Genomic DNA, 20,512 nt, shown 5'->3' on the forward strand with positions numbered 1-20,512 from the left:
TCCCTCAATTCCTATCTTGCTGAGAGTTTTTATCAAGAAAGGGTGTTGGATTTTGTCAAATGCTTTTTCCGCATCAATTGATATGACTATGTGGTTTTTTTCTCTCAATTTGTTTATGTGATGTATATCATAAACCTTTTTAAATGGACAGACAAACTAGGAAGAGGAGAAGGTCCAGGGGGCTCCTTTGATCCCCATTGGGGTTCCAGGAGGAGTGCCATGGAGTTTAAGGCTAGAAATCAGATTGCCGCAGGATTTGAGTCTATCCTGTGCTGGTGGCCACTGTGAACAAGAATGTGGTGGATTAATTCTATTTACTAGATCCAGAAAAGGCTCTTTAACTACACTTGAGATGCAGCTAAAGGGATAGTGAACAGCTAGAAGCCAGCAGCAGGGTGACCTGGGAGAACCGGCTGGCCTAGGATCTGATTCTGGCAGAAAAAGGAAGAACATGTGTAATGTTGGGGGCCATTGCTGTACATTCATCCCTGACAACACAGCACATGGATCATCACTGAGCCCTCAAGCACTGGCAGCTTTAGTGACAGGTGAGCTGGAAGCTGGGATCGAGTGTCCTTTCTCTGATGCACTCGAGCGATGGTGTTCATAATCACCCCATTTGATTAGGAGCTACAGTGATGGGATGTTACGTCATCCCATGTATGGGGCGGGGAGGGGTATTATCCAAGGGTTAATTGAAACTGAACTGACCAAACAGCAAATTAGTCTCCTCCTAGATAGACACTGTAGAGCAGGAAAGTCAATGAGTATCAGCCAAGTTTGAAGAAGAGTTTAAATAAAGAAAAGGGGGGAATTGTGAGAATAAACAAGTCATCTTTTCTGTCAAAGAACAGTTTAGAAAGCTGCCATTTTGGACTGCATAACTTGGCAGCTGCCATGTTGGCAGCATGGCTTGCAGCTCCCCTGGGGGCCGCCATCTTGAAATGGCAAAGGCCAACCCTTCCCTTTGAATTAGCCAATCACAAAAGACTGTGTGCCTGAGCTCCAATCAAGAGCAAAGGACAAGCCCTGATCGGTTTAGCTCAGTGGATAGAGCGTCGGCCTTCGAACTGAAGGGTCCTGGGTTCGATTCCAGTCAAGGGCATGTACCTTGGTTGCGAGCACATCCCCAGTGGGGGGTGTGCAGGAGGCAGCTGGTCGATGTTTCTCTCTCATCGATGTTTCTAGTTCTGTATCCCTCTCCCTTCCTCTCTGTAAAAAAATCAATAAAATATTTAAAAAAAAAGAGAGCAAAGGACAGGTCACGCATGTCAGAGATTATAAAGCTGAGCAGACCACCTGCTCGGTGTGCGCACCCTTCTACCTAGAAGTAAAGATGTTTCCCTTGCTCCCTGGCTCCCAAGTATGTTTTGTGTTCTACCAGGACCCCTCAATTTGGGGGCTTGCTTTATTTCTAACAGGCCCGAGGTTCTGGTCCCTGGAAGCCCTCCACTTATTCCTGCAGGAATCAGGGAGCAGACAGGGGCTGGCCCCTTACCTTTTGAATGAAGATGAATGGGCCTGTATACAAGTCAGAGCCAGAGGGTGTGAGACTCGTAGCCCACAGGAGTCATGGACCTGGGCCTCCCTGCAGTCCCCGTCCTGGACACCTGAGAAGCAGGGCACCTTTGCTTTCAAACGGATGGTCCGGCGGCAACATGCCCTCCCCGTGGTCACGGGCACCCAGGGTCCCAGGGAGCTGGCCCTGGTCTGATGAGTTGGTACGACAGGCCTCTTCATGTGTTACATGTGCATTAAATGGGACAGACGCGCCCACCACCTCAGTGTCAGGCCGTAGGTGAGCCCTGCTGCCTACCCAGCTCAGCCTTGGGAGAACCTTTCCCCTGGCTCCTGGTCCCTAGGAAGCAGCAGGTATCCGGCACTGTCCTGGGCGCTCCCATAAGTGTGCCCCTCATGTGTCCTGGCTGGGGTCCCCTTAACCCCTCATTAACCAGTCACTATGCCCCTCAGTGCTAACCTGTAACCTGTCAGGCCCTGAGGGAGGGTCTGGGTCCTCAGGATGAAGACTCCAGTGTCTTCTCTGCATAAATTCCCTGAGGGTGTTCATGCCTTCTAGTACTGTAAAGTGTATCCAGTGTGTAAATGAATGTTCCATATGCCCTGTGTGCAGCAGAGTTCTCTGCCCCCTCAATATCTCTCTACAGAGTATAATAAACTATTATTGACCTTGATTTTAAAAAAAAAATTGAGGGACAGATGACATTCGTCAAGCATAAAAGCCCGAGTGGACAGCCCACTCACTGTGCATTTGCTCCCAGACCCTGTGCCTGCCCACCCTCCTGTAGGAGTAGATATTTGCCTTGTTGTCTGGCTCCTGAGTACCCTTTTGTGTTCTGCCAGGATCCCTGGTTTGAGGGGGATCGGCTCATTTCTAACACCCCCCAGCCTGTATGACATGTAACCTACAATAACTATTGCCTGTTTTCCCATGCCTCTAATTCCTACTTTCCACATAATCTTTGTCCTTTTACCCAATGTAAGCAGCTGGCTCATGGGGAGAGGCAGAGCAAAGTTTTGTGGATGACCTGCTGCTCTCCCATACTACCAGCATTATTGGAATAAACGTTTATATGAATCAACCCTGTCTCTGCTTAATTGGATGAAGTAGTGACAGGCATCCCGGACCCCTTGGTTGTTTGGTTACAAAAGGAGGAGATGTAAATGGGTTACATGAAATCCACTGTTGATAGATTAGGGCGGTGTGAGAAAGAAAATCAGGGAAAGCCTCTGGATAAAAAGTAAAATGATGGACACATGCTTCTTTTACATAGGTGGGTACAGGATAGTTAACAGTCAACAATTAACAAGATAATACTAAAATGAGGTATTCTGTGGTCTCCATGCTGGCACCCTGGCACACTGGTTATGTACTGAGGGGTCCAGAAAAAGGGAAGTTATAAGTTACCATGACATTCCAAAGGTATGTTATCTAGATGCCAAAAGACAATAGGCTGAGTTGGGATCAAAGTTGATCTTTGTCAGGGAATATACTGGCCTAGGACATGATTACCCACCATAGACTGCTTTTTAATTAAAAACTTTAATTTCAGACCGTTTTTTGTGGTTACTTTATGTCTCTGAGTTTGAAAGGCTGCCATGCGGGCTTTCCCTGAGTTAGGTTAGCATGTGGCCACTTTTCCTCCACACCACTAACAAGTGTGCCAGCCAGATGAGCATGACAGCTCCCAGGAACCAGCGGTAAATCTATGACACCAAGTGGCACACTGCAAGTGTAACAACTCCTCCATGTCTCTGCAGGTGGGTTACATGCTGGGTGCCAACCAGAGCAGCCTGGGTAGGCAAACAGGACCTCTGAGTGACTGAGGCAAAGCCAGACACCCGCCCCCTCCATACATGTCCCCTCTCCCCTGACAAATACTGCATAAGGAACTCCCCAGAAGCCCTGGGGCCAAGGATAGTGTGAAATACCAACTATGGACTAAAGGCAATAAAAATATCCTTTTTTTTTTTTTTTTTAAACAGCATGAAGAGAAATAAATCTCTTAAATTCAGCTTTTCATCTAAGGTAGTGCAACCACTGCATATACAGAAATCCATTGAGAGATTTTTTTTTTTTTTTTTTTTTTTTTTTTGCTTAAAGTATTACAAAGGGTATTACATATGAAAGGGCGAGTCATCGCGGGGCCTGACCACGCTGCTGGCAGCCTCGGGCACCGACTCCCCAGCCCACCGTGGGAGCCCGGCGCAGGCTGCCACCCGCCTGCCGCCCCGGGACCAGACCCACGCAGCAGCAGCAGCAGCAGCAGCAGCAGCAGCGGAGGCGGTGGGGCAGGGCGCGTGCCCTCGCTCGAGGAGATGGAGGAGGAGGCGATTGCCAGCGCCCCCGGGAACGAGATGGAGGACGTGGACTTCCTGTCTGGGCTGGAACTGGTCGATCTGCTGGACCCCCAGCAACCGGACTGGCCCCTGGAGCCTGGGCTCAGCTGGCCCTTGGGGGGGGGGGGGGGGCGAGGACTGCGCCCTCCATCTTGCCTTGGGTCCTCCATTTTGGAACGGTGCCATGTGCTTCCTCACGGGAAGAAGCCGCTGCTAGCCACACCCAGGATTTCTCTGGACTAACCAATAATAATCAAGGGAAGTGCCCGCCATCACTATGACCACATCCTGTACCGACTCGCGCCTGGCCAATCGGCGGGGCCCACAGTCCCCTCTCCTGCCCTCACTCCACCCCCCCTTTAAAACCCCCTGTCCCATCAGGCCTCTCTCTCTCTCTCGGCCCCTGGAGCTTACCGTTGCATCGGTGAGTGTGGCAGGGGAGCCAAACCTAGGTTTGAAATGAATGACTCTTTGCTTTTGCATCGGACTCGCTGGCTCCCTGTGGGGGTTCTTGGGAATCTTGAAATCTGGGCACAACAACATATGTGTCCTTTTCTTCCCCCCGCCCTAGACAGTCCCCTAGCCTCCCCTATCCCCCAGTGTCTTATGTCCATTGGTTATGCTTATATGCATGCATACAAATCCTTTGGTTGATCTCTTACCCCCCTCCCTCCTGCCCCCCAACCCTCCCCGGCCTTCCCGCTGCAGTTTGACAATCTGAGGCAGCTCTGCCTCTGTATCTATTATTGTTCAAAAGTTTATACTGGTCTCTATTATCCATGAATGAGTGAGATCATGTAATTGAGAGATCTTTGAATCACCCCTGTGGATACTAAGGGACATGAGAAATGGATGCAAATGAACATGAACTTGTGCTTACTACTTTATTATGAGTAATAAAATCTTTTGTTAGGGGCAAAAATAAAATATTGGGGACTAGCTATAGTTATAAGAAACATTAATCATGCTCTATTAACCGTGATTGCCTTGTTCTGATTAAACAAAGGATATTCTAACCTGGCTGGGAGTTGTACATCCCTGGACCTTGGAGTCAACCTTGAAATAGGGTCCATTCTCATTCAGGAACTGCCTATTATCATGGAAATATTAACAACCTTGTTGCCCAAACAATGGAGTTCTGCCCAGCCCTCATTGCCTACTTCCCCATGCCTGTAATTCCCATTTTGCATACCCATTCTTATTCCTTTTGCTACTTCCCCATGTAACCTTTGTGCTACCCAATATAAGCAACTGGCCTCTGGGGGTTGCAGAACAGAGTTTTGTGGATGACCTGCTGCTCTCCAATGCTGCTGGCAATTTTGGAATAAACACTCATATACACTGAGTAGCTAGATTATTATGGCTGGCCAGATTATTATGACCCCCCCCCCATTGGTACTTCCTTGACACTTCCAAAAACACTGAATATTAAAAACGTCCTAAGCAAATACTCTCAAGGTTTTATTATTATTATTACTTGCATAACTAATTCATTTCATTGTACTGATGGGGTGGTCATAATAATCTGGGCGGTCATAAAAATCTGGCCACTCAGTGTATGATTTAACACTGTCCCTGCTTAATTGGCTCAAGTAGTGACAGGCAGCCTGGACCCATTGGTTGTCCGATTTCACTTTGTCTCTGATCCAGCAGTCCTGGTTCTCCTGGCAGATGGTCTGGGACAGCAGAGCTCAGGGGATGGATGTTTATAGGGAGAGGGGAACATTTTTGGGGAGTGTGAGGTGTTCATATTCAGTCACCCAGAACCAGTGACTACAGTGGCCAGTTGCTGGGACAAACACCATTCTAGATGTTTCTGTGAAGGTACTTTTTAGATGTATTAACATTTAAAGCAACAGTCTATGAGTGAAGCTGACTACTATCTATAATGTGGGTGGGGCTCATCAAAGGCCTTAAAAGATTGAGATCTCTCAAAGAGGAGGAATTCCACATCCAGACTGCTTTCAAACTTAATATTGCAATATCTACTCTGGATTTTGCAAATACATTCTAGAATTTTCAGGCAGTAGCTACATCTGAAAATTTCAGAATGGCCAATCCTCACAAGCCCTATGCACTTGGACTACAGAATTGAAACTTTCTCAACATTTCTTCCCCTTCCCACTGTGACAGGTGAATTCTGCCTTACAGGTGCTCTTATATGGGTAACTTTCCTGCCCCTTCCTTAATAGAGAAAGGCTTTCATTTTCTATAATGTGGAGTCCCAAGCTCAAGAGAATTCCTACCCTTCCCCACCAGTAAAAGATTCTTTTGCTTCTACCCATTTCCCAGCAGAAATCCTATAAAAGGTTCAATAAGTTTTCCTACCCCATCCCAGTAGCTGACAACTTTTACTTCACATTAGAAAAGAGCCTGGGAAGTGGATGGGGTTCTGTGTCTATGTCCCAAGGGTTACTCTTCCTGGATCCTGCCCTGCCTCTATCTTCTCATGAGCACTTGGTGGACACCTGCAGATAATGGCTGGTAAGGGAGTGAGAACCTTCCAAGAATTCCAAACTGTCCTACTAACACTTACTCAATCTTTAGTAATTTATTAAAATCCCAGTCTTTCTTTCCTCCTTCTTTTTGTGTTCTCCAACAGAAAATGAGTTCATGTGTCCTATCTCCCCTTGGAAAGGTCTGTCACCCTCTGGAACTCGTTTCACCTTCTTGCCTCATTACCTAGTTCTCTGAAGGGCTCCAAAAAGCCTATGGTTTCATAGATCATCCTGATTTACCTGTTTGGTAAGGTATAAGTGACAGTCTCTTGTGGCTTTTATAAATGGAAGCAGAACTCAGCATTTTTTAAAAAGCTGAAACTGGTGCCTGTTAGTCCATTCAATCTTTGTATTACCTGTGGGTCCAGGTATACAAATGCTGCCACATCCAACTCTTCCATAATCTCCATCACTGCTCCAGAAAATCTCGTCAGAGGTACCAGAAAGCATCATTTGTTGCACTCTCTGATCATCTTGATTGTGTGGATGAAAGGGGCCACATGCTGACCTGACAAGCTCAGGAGAGGCCTGCATGGCAGTTTTGCAGACTCGGAGACCTAAAGTAGCCATAAAGGATGGTCTGAAATTAAACCTTAACTAAAAGCAGTTATGGTGGGCAGTTATGTCCTAGGCCGATATCTTCACTGATAAGGTCAACCTTTACTGTAAGTGAGCCTATCTGTCTTTTTGCATCTATGATAACATACCCTTGAAATGTCTGGGTAACTTGTGATTTCCCTGTATCTGGAGCCCGTGGGGCACAACCAGGTGTGCTAAGCCCAGGACAGATGCAGCAGATTCTTTCATTTATCATGTTAATTTTTCCTGCACCCACCTAAGTATGTGTCCATCATTTTACTTTTTATCCTATCACAGAGGTTTCCCCCATTTCGCTTAATCCCACCTCCTTAAATGTGTCACCAATGAATTTCATGTATAAATACGGATGTAACCCTGCCATTCTCCGGAGCACTATCTCAATTCGTTGAGGTTCTGCTTCCCGGCATATGTCGACAGTTTGGCTCAAATAAACTCACAAAAATTCTTTACAGGTTTCAATGGTTTTTTTACATTAACAATTGTACAAAGCAAGAGTATAGTCCAGGAACTCTAGATGGCCCACTAAGGCTATCCTATACATCCATAGTCCCAGACCCACTTCAGTTCTATGCCATGCTTCTAAGACTTTCCGTAGCCCATGCCCTCTTCAGGCATAGCTCTGGGCCCCAGAGAAGCTTGCCCCTGGGACTTTGTATGTTCCCAGTACTCTCGGTGGCTCATATCCACTCCAGCTTCAGCTCTGGACCCCAGCAGGCTTTCTCCTGGGACTACCAGCCAATGGAGTTAGCACCAACTACAGCTTCTGCCTATGAGGCTTATCTCCTGGACTCCCCGCAGACCATGCCCACTTCAACTATAGATCCAGGCTCTGGCACAACTTGCCCCTAGCACTTCCACCAGCTCCAGCTCCAGCTCCAGCTCCAACTGGATTACCAAGTTGGCCCTGGTGCAACTTGTCCCAAAGTCTATGTGCAACCCATGGCAAGTCCAGCTCCAGCTTCAGCTGGCCAGAGACACCTCATGCACACAGTCTACAAAGGGGAAACTACTACACAAGGTCACTCTAAGACTGGGAGTAGTTGCTTTTTTACCCAATTCATGGAAACTAACACTAAGAGACAGCCAAAATGAGGAAATAGAGAAACATGTTCCAAGCAAAAGAATGAGATGAAACCCCAGAAAAAGAACTAAGTGAAACAGAGATAAGCAATGTACCAAATAAAGTGTTCAAAGCATTGGTTATAAAAATATTCAATGAGCATGGCTGGCATGGCTCAGTGATTGAGTGTCGACCTATGAACCAAGAGGTCACAGTTCTATTCCTGGTCAGGGCACACGCCCGGCGTTTCAGGCTCGATCCCCAGTGTGGGGCATGCAGCAATCGATCAATGATTCTCTCTCATCATTAATATTTCTATCTCTCTATCCCTCTCCCTTTCTCTCTGAAATCAATGAAAAGTATGTATTTTTTAAATTTTCAACAAACTTGGAAGAAGAATAGATAAACTCAGTGAGAACTTCAACAAATATACAGGGTATCCTTAAAAAATGTATATACACGTATTATACATTATTAATTCCAATGGGTTAAATCTGAAAAGAAAGAAACATCAATTGACTATCAGCTCTTAAAGTGTGTATACATTTTGGGGACATGCTGAATATGTACAAATTATTTACCTATGTAATATTCCATTTAATATTTTTGTGCCACAGTTGACCATGTGTAGCTGAAACTGTGAAAAACAAAACCATGGATAAGGGGGGATTAGTATAGTTCTTACTATTGAGCACTAAATATGTGAGAGGCACTATGTATTTTTATGATGGGGAAAAAATTCTCTTTACCAGATAGTGTTGGGAAAGCTTTTGTACACTATTTTTAGGACGGGAAAATGACTGTCTCTACTAATTAGTGTTGGGAAAGCTTTTGTGCAGTGAAGAAAACCATCAACAAGACAAAAAGGCAACTTATTGAATAGGACAAATATTTGTAAATGATATATCCAATAAGGGGATCATATCCAAAATACATAAAATAATCATACACTTAACATAAAAAAACAAATAATCTAATTTTAAAATGTGCAGAGGACGTGCATATACATTTCTCCAAAGAAAACGTACAGATGGCAAACAGACACATTACATATTCTAAAGAAAAAGATGCTCAACCTTACAAATATCAGGGAAATGCAAATCAAAACCACCTGTCAGAATGTTATTATCAGAAAGACAAGTAACAACTTTTGGCAAGAATGGGATAAAAAAGAACTTTCATGCATTGTTGGTGAGATTGTAAACTGGTATAGCCTCTATGGAAAATATTACTACTAAAAATAGAACTACTAAATTGTTGAGGAGCACACAAGACTTGGCAGGAAAGTTTGTAAGGAGGACATTCTGAGAAAAGGGAAGTGTGTGGAAGGCCACTCACCCAGTTTATCGAAATTCCAACTTAGGGGAGTGCCAAAGGCGGTGCCCCTAATTATTTCTTGACCTTCCCAAACAAGTCTGTGTATGTGCAGACCCCTGGTGTTTGCTGAATTCTTATGCTTAATCTTTGGGTGTTCTTGCTGAAAGGACACTGCAGGCACATGTGGCCTCCCAAGATTACTTACCCTACTGATTGTATCTAAAAGATGAACTTTATCTCAAACAGCTGCTACAAAAAAGCCTAATGAGACAGGCAATTGAGGCTGTCTGGTTCCTTTAGCTAGGCAATCCCTTAGCCATCTCTTTCACAGCAAAGATTGTGTCAGATTAATCCATTCATCCATCACTCAGGGTCTGCTGGTCAGCCCCAGCACTGAATGATCCAGGAATTTCACTTATGGGTATTTATGTGAAGAAAACAAAAACAATAATTCAAAAGATATATGCACCTCTATGCTCATTGCAGCAATGTTTACAATAGCCAAGACATGGAAACAATTAAGCATCCTATGAGAGATGAATGAATAAAGAAGGTGTGTTGTGTAATATACATATAATGGAATATTTGTCAGCCATCAAAAAATATTTGGAACAATATGGATGGACCTAGAGAGTATTGCATTAAGTGAAATAAGCTGAACAGATAAAGACTAATGCCATCTGATTTCACTTATATGTGTAACCTAAAAACAAAACAAATGAACAAACGAAATGAAACAAAAACAAACTCATAGATAACAAGAACAAACTGATGGTTGCCAGAAGAAAAACAAGGTAGAAAAAAAATTCAATCAGAGCAACAAAAAGTAAAAAGAATTTTTTAAAATGAGGATAGCTTAAGAAAACTGTGGGACAACATGAAATAATAATATCAGCATCATAGGCATACCAGAGGAGAAGAAAGTGAACAAGAAATAGAAACCCTGTTTGAAGAAATAATGACAGAAAACTTCCCTAACCTGGTGAAAGAAAAAGTCACACAAGTTCAGAAGCAGAGAGACTACTAATCTAGAAGAACTTAAGATATATCATAATTTAAATGAAAAAGTTAAAGACAAAGAGAGAATCTTAAAGGCATCAAGAGAGAAAGTTAATTACCTACAAGGAAGGTCCCACAAGGCTGTCCACTGATTTTCCAACAAAAAAAAACTTCATGTCAGAAGGAATTGGCATGGTATGCAAAGTAATGAAAAGCAATTACCTGAAACCAAGAGCCTCCCAGAACACACAAACAAACAAAAAGGCTAAAGAACTCATTACCATCAAACCAGTAGTGTAAGAAATGTTAAAGGGACTGCTTTAAGAAAAAGAAGAAATAGTGAGAGAGGAATACATGTATTTTAAAAAGCCAATAAATAATTATCTATCAATAATAACCTTAAATCTAAATGGATTAAATGATATAGGGTAACTAAGTAAATAAGAAAATATGACCCATATGTATTCTGTCTACAAGAGACCCACCTCAGAACAAAAGAGTCACAATGACTGAAAATTAAGGGATGGAAAAAATATTCTATGCAAATGGAAATGAAAAAAAAATGCTGTGGTAGCAATACTCCTATCTGACAAAATAGACTTCCAAAGGCCATAACCAGAGACTAAGAAGGTCACTACATAATAACGAAGGGATCAATCCCACAAGAACACATACCCTTGTGAAATATATGCACTCAATATAGGATCAACAATAAAATCATGGTATAGGACATTAGCACTACACTAGAATACACTGGATAGCACTTCCAGGCCAAAAAAAAAAAAAAATTACTGACCTTAAACACCACGCTGAACCAAGGCAGCAGAGTATACATTCTTGTCGAGTATACCTGGAACATTCTGAAAGACAGAACACATGTTAAAACACAAAATAGGTTTTAACAAATTCATGGAAATTGAAATCATATGAAGTATCATATCATAATAGCATGAAACTAGAAATCAACTACACTAAAAATAACTCAGAAATACTCAAACACATGGAGGCTAAATAGCATGTTATTAAGCAATGAAGGTGGTACCAAGGAGATCAAGGAAGAAATAAAAAATTACCTAGAAATAAATGAAATAAATGAACACACAACTACTCAATATCTAAAAGACATGGTGAAAGCAATTCTGAGAGGGAAGTTCACAGCATTTCAAGCATACCTCAAGAAGCAAGAATAATCTCAAACAATCTAACTCTACACCTAAAAGAACTAGCAAAAGAATAACAAGAAAAGCCCAGGGTAAGGATAAGGAAGAAAGTAATAAAGATCACAGTGGAAATAAATAACATAGAGTTTAAAAAAAATAATAATACAAAAGAACAATGAAACCAAAAGTTGGTTCTTTGAAAAGATAGGCAAGATTGATGAACCCTTAGCCAGATTCACCAAGAAACAAAGACAGAGAACCCAAATAAATAAAATCAGAAATGAAAGAAGCAAAGTAACAACTGACATCACAGAAATACCAAGAATTGTAAAAAAGTATTATGAACAACTATAGACCACCAAATTGGAAAGTCTGGGAAAATGGACAAATTCCCAGAAACACATAATCTTCCAAAACATAAGGAAGCAGGAAGAAGCAGAACACCTGAATAGACCAATAACAACTAAAAAAAATAAAAATAAAAATAAAAAATACTGAAGCAGTAAGAAATACATTTTTTAAAAACTCCCAGCAAACAAAAGGCCTGAGCCAGACGGCTTCACAGGCAAATTTTGCCAAACAGTTAAAGAAAAACTAACACCTATGCTCCTCAACCTATTCAAAAAATTCAAGAAGAGGGAACACTTCCAACCACCCTTTATGAGGCCAGCATCATCATAATTCCAAAAGCATGTAAACATACTACAAAGAAAGGAAATTGTAGCCTAACATCGCTGATGAACATAGATGCTCAAATCCTCAACAAAATATTAGCAAACCAGATCCAACAATACATGAAAAAGATCATACACCATGATCAAGTGGAATTTGTTCCAGGGATGCAAGACTAATACAATATTTGCAAATTAATAAATATAAACACATCACATAAACAAATGATCATAAATGCATGGGTTGACTTCTGGGCTCTCTCTTCATTTCCATTCATCTATATGCCTGTTCTTGTCCCAGTAGCAGGATGTTTTGATTACAGAGGCTTTGTAGTATAGTTTTATATCTGGTATTGTGATATCTTTAATTTTGTTAAAAAAAAATGAAAGATAAAAATCACAAGCCATATCAACAGATGCAGAAAAACATTTGATAAAATCAAGCACCCATTTATAATAAAAATTCTCAGCAAGACGGCAATAGAAGCATAATACCTCAATATAATAAAAGCCATATGTGTAAAACCTATAGCAAACATCATACTCAATGGGCAAAAACCAAAAGCATATCCCATAAGATCAGGAACAAGACAGGTATGTTTACTTTCACCACTCTTATTCAACATAGTATTGGAAGTCCTAGCCATGGTGATCAGACAAGAAAAAGAAATAAAGGACATCCAAATTGGAAAGGAGGAAGTAAAACTGTCATTATTTGCAGATGACATGATATTGTACATAGGAAACCATAAAACTCCACCAAAAAAATTTATAATAAATGAATTCAGGAAAGTTGTAGGATACAAAATTAATATTCAGAAATTGATGACATTTTTATAGACCAATAATAAACTCAGAAAGAGAAACTAAGAAAACAATTCCATTTACTACTGCAACAAAAACTAAGGTACCTAGAAATAAATTTAACCAAGGAGGTAAAACACCTATACTCAGAAAAACTACAGGGCATTGAAGAATGTAATAGAGGAAGATGCAAACAAGTGGAAGCAGATACCATGTTCATGGATTGGAGAATTAACATAATTAAAATGTCTATACTACCCAAAGCAATCTGCAGATTCAATCTATTAATATATCAATGGCATATTTCACAGATCTAGAGCAAATATTCCAAGAATTTATATGAAACAACAAAAGACCACAAATAGCTTCAGTAATCTTGAGAAGGAAAAACAAAATTAAAGATATCACAATACCAGATATAAAACCATACTACAAAGCCTCTGTAATCAAAACATCCTGCTACTGGGACAAGAACAGGCATATAGATGAATGGAAATGAAGAGAGAGCCCAGAAATCAACCCATGCATTTATGATCATTTAATATTTGACAAAGGAGGCAAGACCATACAACGGAACAAAAACAGTTTCTTCAATAAATTATGTTAGTAAAATTGGACGGATGCGTGAAAAAAAAAAGTGAAACTAGACCACCAACTTATACGATACACAAGAATAAACTAAAAATGGATAAAAGACTTAAATTTAAGTCACAAAAACATAAAAATCATAGAAGAAAACATAGGCAGTAAAATCTCAGTTATCTCTTGCAGTAATGTTTGCCAATTTGTCTCCAAGGGCAAAGAAAACACAGGAAGAAATATGCAAATGCGACTACATCAAACTAAAAAGATTCTGCACAGCAAAATAACCATCAATAAAATGAAAAAGCAATGCCAATGATTCATCTGATAAGAGGTTAATATTCAACATATATAAAGAACTTATACAACTCAACATAGGGAGACAAACAATCCAAATAAAAAAAGGGCAAAGGACCTTAATAGACACTTCTCCAAAGAGGACATACAAATGGCGAAGACATATGAAAAAATGCTTAAAATCATTAACCATCAGGGACCTGAAAATTAAAACTACAATGAGATATTATCTCACACCTGTCAGAATGGCTATAATCAATAAATCAACAAACAAGTGCTGGCGAGGTTATAGAGAAAAGGGAATCCTTGTACACTGTTGATGGGAATGCAGACTGGTGCAGCCACTGTGGAAAACAGTATGACATTTCCTCAAAAAATTAAAAATGAAACTGCCTTTTGTCCCTATGATCCCACTTCAGGGTATATATTCTAAGAATCTTGAAACACCAATCATAAAGAATACAGGGTGTTCCAAAAATGTATACACATACTTTGAATAAATATAAAGGCAGTCTTTATTAGAATGCATTTAATTTTCAAAATTAAGCTATCAGCTTTTAAAGTGTGTATACATTTTTGGAGATACCCTGTGTGTGTACACCTATGCTCATAATAGTGTTATTTGCAATAGCCAATATCTGGAAACAACCCAGGGGCCCATAAGTAGATGTGTGGATTAAAAAAAAAAAAAAAAAAAAAAAAAGCTGTGGTATATTTACACAATGGAATATTATGTGATTGTAAAAAAAAAAAAAAAGGAACTATTACCGTTTGTGACAGCCTTGATGAACTTGGACATTATTATGTTAAGTGAAATAAGTCAGTCAGAGAGAGACAAATACCATATGATCTCACTAATATGTGGAATCTAATGAGCAAAATAAGCTGATAAAATATGACCAGAGATATGGATACATGAAACAGACTGACAGATCTCAGAGTGCAGGGAGGTGAGAGGGACTGAAAGAGGTGAAGAAAATATACATGCACAAATGCATAGCCCATGCACGCAGACAATAATGTGGTGATGGCCTGGAGTAGGGTGGAGGCTGGGTGGACAGGGGCAATGAGGTAGAAAATAGGGGACATCTGTAATACTGTCAACAATAAAATAAATTGTATCAATAATTAATAGCTTTCCTAAACAAGAACCACCAATCTGATATAAAGCATGAGGCCTGCATGATGGTAAATGATGCAAGAAGGTCCAAGTGGAACACAAGGGAGAGAAAAAACATTTCTATCTAGAAAAGCTGTCATCTACAGTTTTGACACAGATGAAGAGAATCACAGAAGCCTACTTTGGGAAGACTGTTACCAATGCTATTGTTACAATATCACCTAACTTTAATGACTCTCCATCACTGGAATCATTGACAGTCTCAATGAACTTAGAATTATCAGGATCCAACTTCTGTTGCCTTTGCTTATAGCTTAAACCAAAAGGTTAGAGCTGAAAGAAATGAGCTGATCTTTGAGTGAGGGGGTGGCACTTTTGATTGTTAAACCTCACTATTGAAGATGGAATCTTATCTTTGGGATTATATCTACATTTGGAGACAGCCACTTAGGTGCCAAGGACTGCTACAATCGAATGGTGAAACATTTTGTGGCAGAGTTCACATGCAAGCATAAGAAGGATATCAGTGAGAACAAAAGAGCTGACCATCATCCCTGTACTGCTTGCGAACGTGCTAAAAGTACTCTCTCATCCAGCACCCAGGCCAGTATTGAGGTTGAGTGACTCTATGAGGAAACAACTTCTTTCCTTCCTTTACCAATGCCCAAGTTTAAGAATTGAATGCTCACTTATTCTGTGTCACACTGGACACTGTACAGAAAGCCCTTCAGGATGCAAAGCTAGACAAGTTCCAGATCCATGATAATGTTCTGCTGGGTAATTCTACTCATATTCTCAAGATTCAAAAACTTCTACATAACTTCTTCAACTTTCTCCAGAAATAAACTGATTAAGAGTATTAACCTTCATGAGGCTGTAGCTTGCTGTGCAGAGGTCCAGGAAGCCATCCTATCTGGAGACAACTCAGAAAACATTAGAGATTTGCAAGTCTTGGACGTCACTCCTCTTTCTCTTGGCTTTGGAACTGCTGCCAGAGTCATGACTGTCCTTATCAAGCACAACACTATCAATCCATCCAAGCAGATGCAGTCCTTCACTACCTACTCTGACCACCAGCCAGGTGTGCTCATTCAGGTTTATGAAGACAAGTGCACCATAACCACAGATAACAACCTACTTGACAAGTATGAACTCACAGATATACCACCTGCAGTCCTCAGATTAAAATGACTTTCGATCTTGATGCCAATGGCACTTTCAATGTCTTTGATGCATAAAAGTACAGAAAAAGAGAACAAGATTGCCATCACTAATCACAAGAACCATTTGACCAAGGAAGAAAGCAAACACATGAGGCCAAGAAGCAGTGACGTACAAAGCTGAATATGAGAAGCGATGGCACAAGGTATCTTCCCAAAATTCCCTTGAATTCTTTACTGTCAACAATAAAAGCAACTGCCAAAGATGAGAAACCTCAAGTTAAGCTCAATGATGAAGATAAACAGAAGATTCTTGTCAGCTGTAATAAAACTAGAGGCCTGGTGCACAAAATTTGTGCGGGGGCGGGGGGGCGTGTCCCTCAGCCCAGCCTGCACCCTCTCCAATCTGGGACCCCTTGAGGGACGTCCAACTGCCCGTTTAGGCCCGATCCCCGGTGGGATCGGGCCTAAATGGGCAGTCGGACATACCTCTCATAATCCAGGACTACTGGCTCCCAACTGCTCACCTGCCTGCCTGATTGCCCCTAACCACTTCTGCCTGCCAGCCTGATCACCCCCTAACCATTCCCCTGACAGCCTGATCAATGCCTAACTGCTCCCCTATGGGTCCAATTCCCCCTAACTGCCCTTCCCTGCCAGCCTGGTTGCCCCCAACTGCCCTCTCCTGAAGGCCTGGTTGCCCTAACTGCCCTCCCCTGTAGGCCTGATCACCCACAACTGCCCTCCCCTGCTGGCCATCTTGTGGTGGCCATCTTGTGTCCACATGGGGGGGGGCTATCTTGTGTGTTGGTGTGATGGTCAATTTGCATATTACCTCTTTATTATACGGGATTATTATACAGGATACTCAACTGCCTTGATAGGAATCAGTATGCAAAAAAGGAAGAATTTGAGTGTCAGCAGAAAGAGTAGGAGAAAGTCTGCAACCCTATGATTCCCAAGTTGTCCCAGGGGGCAGGAGGTAAGCCAGGAGGGATGCCTGGGGCTTTTGAAGTGATTGAACTCTTCCACCTGGTGGTTCCTCTTCTGGGCCTACCAAAGAAGAGGCGCATCATGCCAACCTGAGCATGCATTTAGTTGTTGTTCTATACAAATTATTGAAAGACCAAAGTTTATAGCAAATTCCATGGCACTTTTAAGGCTGAACTGCTACTGTAAGTAACTGGAATTCTCAATACTTAAATATGGAACAGTGCACAGAGAAAAGAAATAACCTTGCTCTTTCTGGGCACTGTAGTGTAAGTGGAACGTCTTAAATCAAACTGTATTTGAAATTGTCAAACACACACACAAAAAAAACAAAAACCCACAATACAAACCATAAACTTTTACTATATTCAGATACAGTTTAGTTCTAAGGACATAGGACAAAAATATGGAGGTATGTTTCCCTGGGCCTGAATACTGGTTAATTATGAGAGTGGAAGTTTGAGGATACACATTGTACTGAGCACTGAATACCATGGGACAGTGTTGTCTACATTTTTTAATAAATGCATTTTGTATGAATTTGTGATATGTGAGGTCTCTAAAGTGTAGAACCCAAGCAAGGACCCATCTCTCCCTGGTGTTATAGCTATTATTATTAAACTCATTTAACAGATGAGGAAACTCGGACTTGAGTATCAGTCAGTATAAAATATAGGAAAATCTCTACAGACTTTTAGCAGAACAGGATTTAATACACAAATTATGAGTTCACAAAATGATAGGAAGTCCTAGGGCATGAAGGTAGAAAACTACTTTCTCTATTACAACAGAAAAGGAGGAAATCAAAGATAGATCAAGTTGGGCTTTGTTTTTGGGAGAGTGGGTATAGGTATGTAGGTCTGATGTACAGGAGATGAAAACATTTTCATCCAGTGGCTTCTTTGGTCAATAAAATGAGGCAGTTGAGAAGACTTATAGGATAAGGTATGAGATTTGAGAAGAAAGAAAAGATATGTAAGTGGATGTAGAGTATGTTCAAGGAAACTCATGTGGTTGGCAGACAGCATTTCAGATTCAGTTGATGATGTTCATCATTAATTTGTAGGAAATCAATCTATCTAATTATATGCTCTTTATGTTCATGACCTTTACCAAGATACATATCTGGTTATCAGTTTTATATTCTAAAGTAGAAATGATAAAAGGACTTTGTAATATTTCTTTGTGGAACTTAATACTTGTTTCCACCCTAGATATGCCAACACAGTCCCAGCACAAGTCCAAATTCCATTAGAGAATGTATCTCAGTCTCATGAAGTTCCTCCCCTTTAAGCACCTCTGCACCTCCTTCCTCTAACCCATACCTCCTCCAGCTCCTGGCCCTGAGCTCCTGAGAGAAAATTCCCTAATCAGAGCTACCACAGATTAGGAGAAACCCAGCTCCAGAGTACAACTAAAAGTAAGTTTGGAGGCCCTGCCTATGGAGTCAGTCCAAAGTTGGAGGAGGAGGCAATTTGAAGAAACAACCAAGTTAGTGTTCTGTGAAAGGTTCTACTGCACAGATGAGGCGTGGATGGAGAGAGCTATGCTTCTTGACAGGACTGTGGGATAAAAGAAGCCAGGAGGAGGGAAAGGGGTGGGGAGATAGAACAGTAGAGGTTAAAGTAAAATAATTATGATAATTAAAAGACTTGGAGTCCTGTTTGCCAGGATTCTGAAGTGGGAAGTTTCTTCCTAAGTGTTTGCTTTCTATAATTAATCTGTGATGCCTAGATCAGTAGTCTTCACAGTAGAGTGTACATACATCTGAGGGTGTGAAAAGACTCTTCAAGATACTCAGATAGGAGTAGTGTGAACATGACGAGTGTATGTACCCTCAGGCCCCATATGTGCTACTTACTAAGTATCAGGCAATGTACTAGGCATTTTTACTCATATCTCTTTGTCCATGCCTGCTGGTGTGTGTGTGTGTGTGTGTGTGTGTGTGTGTGTACACCTGAATACAAATGTGCTTAGGATGGAGCAAAGATTGAGAGAAAAAGTAAAATAAAGAAGCATAAGTTCTTAGGGCCTTAAGATAATATAGAATAAGAGCAGCAAAAATTAGCTTGTGTATGCCCTCATTTTCTCATCCCAAGCTCATGGCAAACATTATTAATGATTTTCAAACATTTTTACCACTGAGCTGCTTCAGATGCTTTCTCAGCACAGTTATCCACTATCCATCCAGAGCCATCAGTTCCTGTGTGATCCCTCTCTCCTACAGACAAGGACAGAACCTGACCTGAAGAAGCTAGCATGTCTATTTCCCTTCTCCTGCATTCACATTCCTCAGATCCCTCCCTAAGTTAAGTGAGGAACCTATGGCCCAAAATTTAAAGAGGCACTTCCTCTCAGGTCTTGCTGACACTAAAATCCAGAAAGAGAGTGCCTCCTCAATATTTCTGCCCTAAGTCCTTTGCATACCTCACCTTAGCCAGGCCTACACCTCCTCCATCTAACATTTCCAGCTTCTTCCTAGCTTTGTGTGTATGCTCATGTCCGAAAACAGACCTCCCTTTTCCAAAGATCCAGCAACTACTTTCAGAATTTGTTCCCAGGACTTTGTTAGGATGAAAATAGCCAATGATGCGTGTAGTCAACCCGCCTTCATCTGCACAAATCCTGCTCCCAGACCATCCTGACTCCATCTCTGTTCTATTTTTAGGATCATTCCAAGTCCAGGGGCCCCATGAACCCATGGTGGCCATGCTGGGTGGTGACGCTGAGCTGCCCTGCCTACTCTTGCCTCCTCAAAGTGTTAAAAATATGAAAATAAGCTGGACTCGATTCCTACCCTCCCAGGTGGTGCACCTGTATGAGGATGGGAGGGACAAGCCTGAGGAAGCCCATGAGGAGTATTTAGGGAGGGCAGAGCTTATGACAGACTATATGTATAAGGGGGTTGTGATCCTGAGAATCCTCAATGTCCAATCCTATGACAGTGGCCTGTATCACTGTGCGTTCCAACATGGCTCCTTCTACAGTGATACATTTATTATGCTGAAAATGGCAGGTAATGACCCACATTTATCCCCTTGACACCCCACAGGGGTGAGTTTATTCTGCGATAGGCTCCTTCCTTTAATCCAATTTTCCTGGGAAATATAAAAAAAAGTCTAGGAGACAGAGAGATGGTCATCAGTTCTATTCACCACACTACTCCATGTATCACTGCTTGGGGCTAAGCTAAGTGAAATAAGTCAGTCAGAGAAAGACAAAGAGCACGTGATCTCACTCATATGTGGAATCCAATGAACAAAATAAACTGTTAAACAAAATAGATCCAGAGACATAGAAGCATGAAACAGACTGAATAATCTCAGAGGAAAGGGGGGGATGGGGGTTGGTGGGGAGAGATTAACCAGGGAACTTACATACATATATGCACAGCCC

The sequence above is a fragment of the Myotis nattereri genome (assembly GCF_964212035.1).
Source record: "Myotis nattereri genome assembly, chromosome: 9".
Taxonomy (NCBI): domain Eukaryota; kingdom Metazoa; phylum Chordata; class Mammalia; order Chiroptera; family Vespertilionidae; genus Myotis; species Myotis nattereri.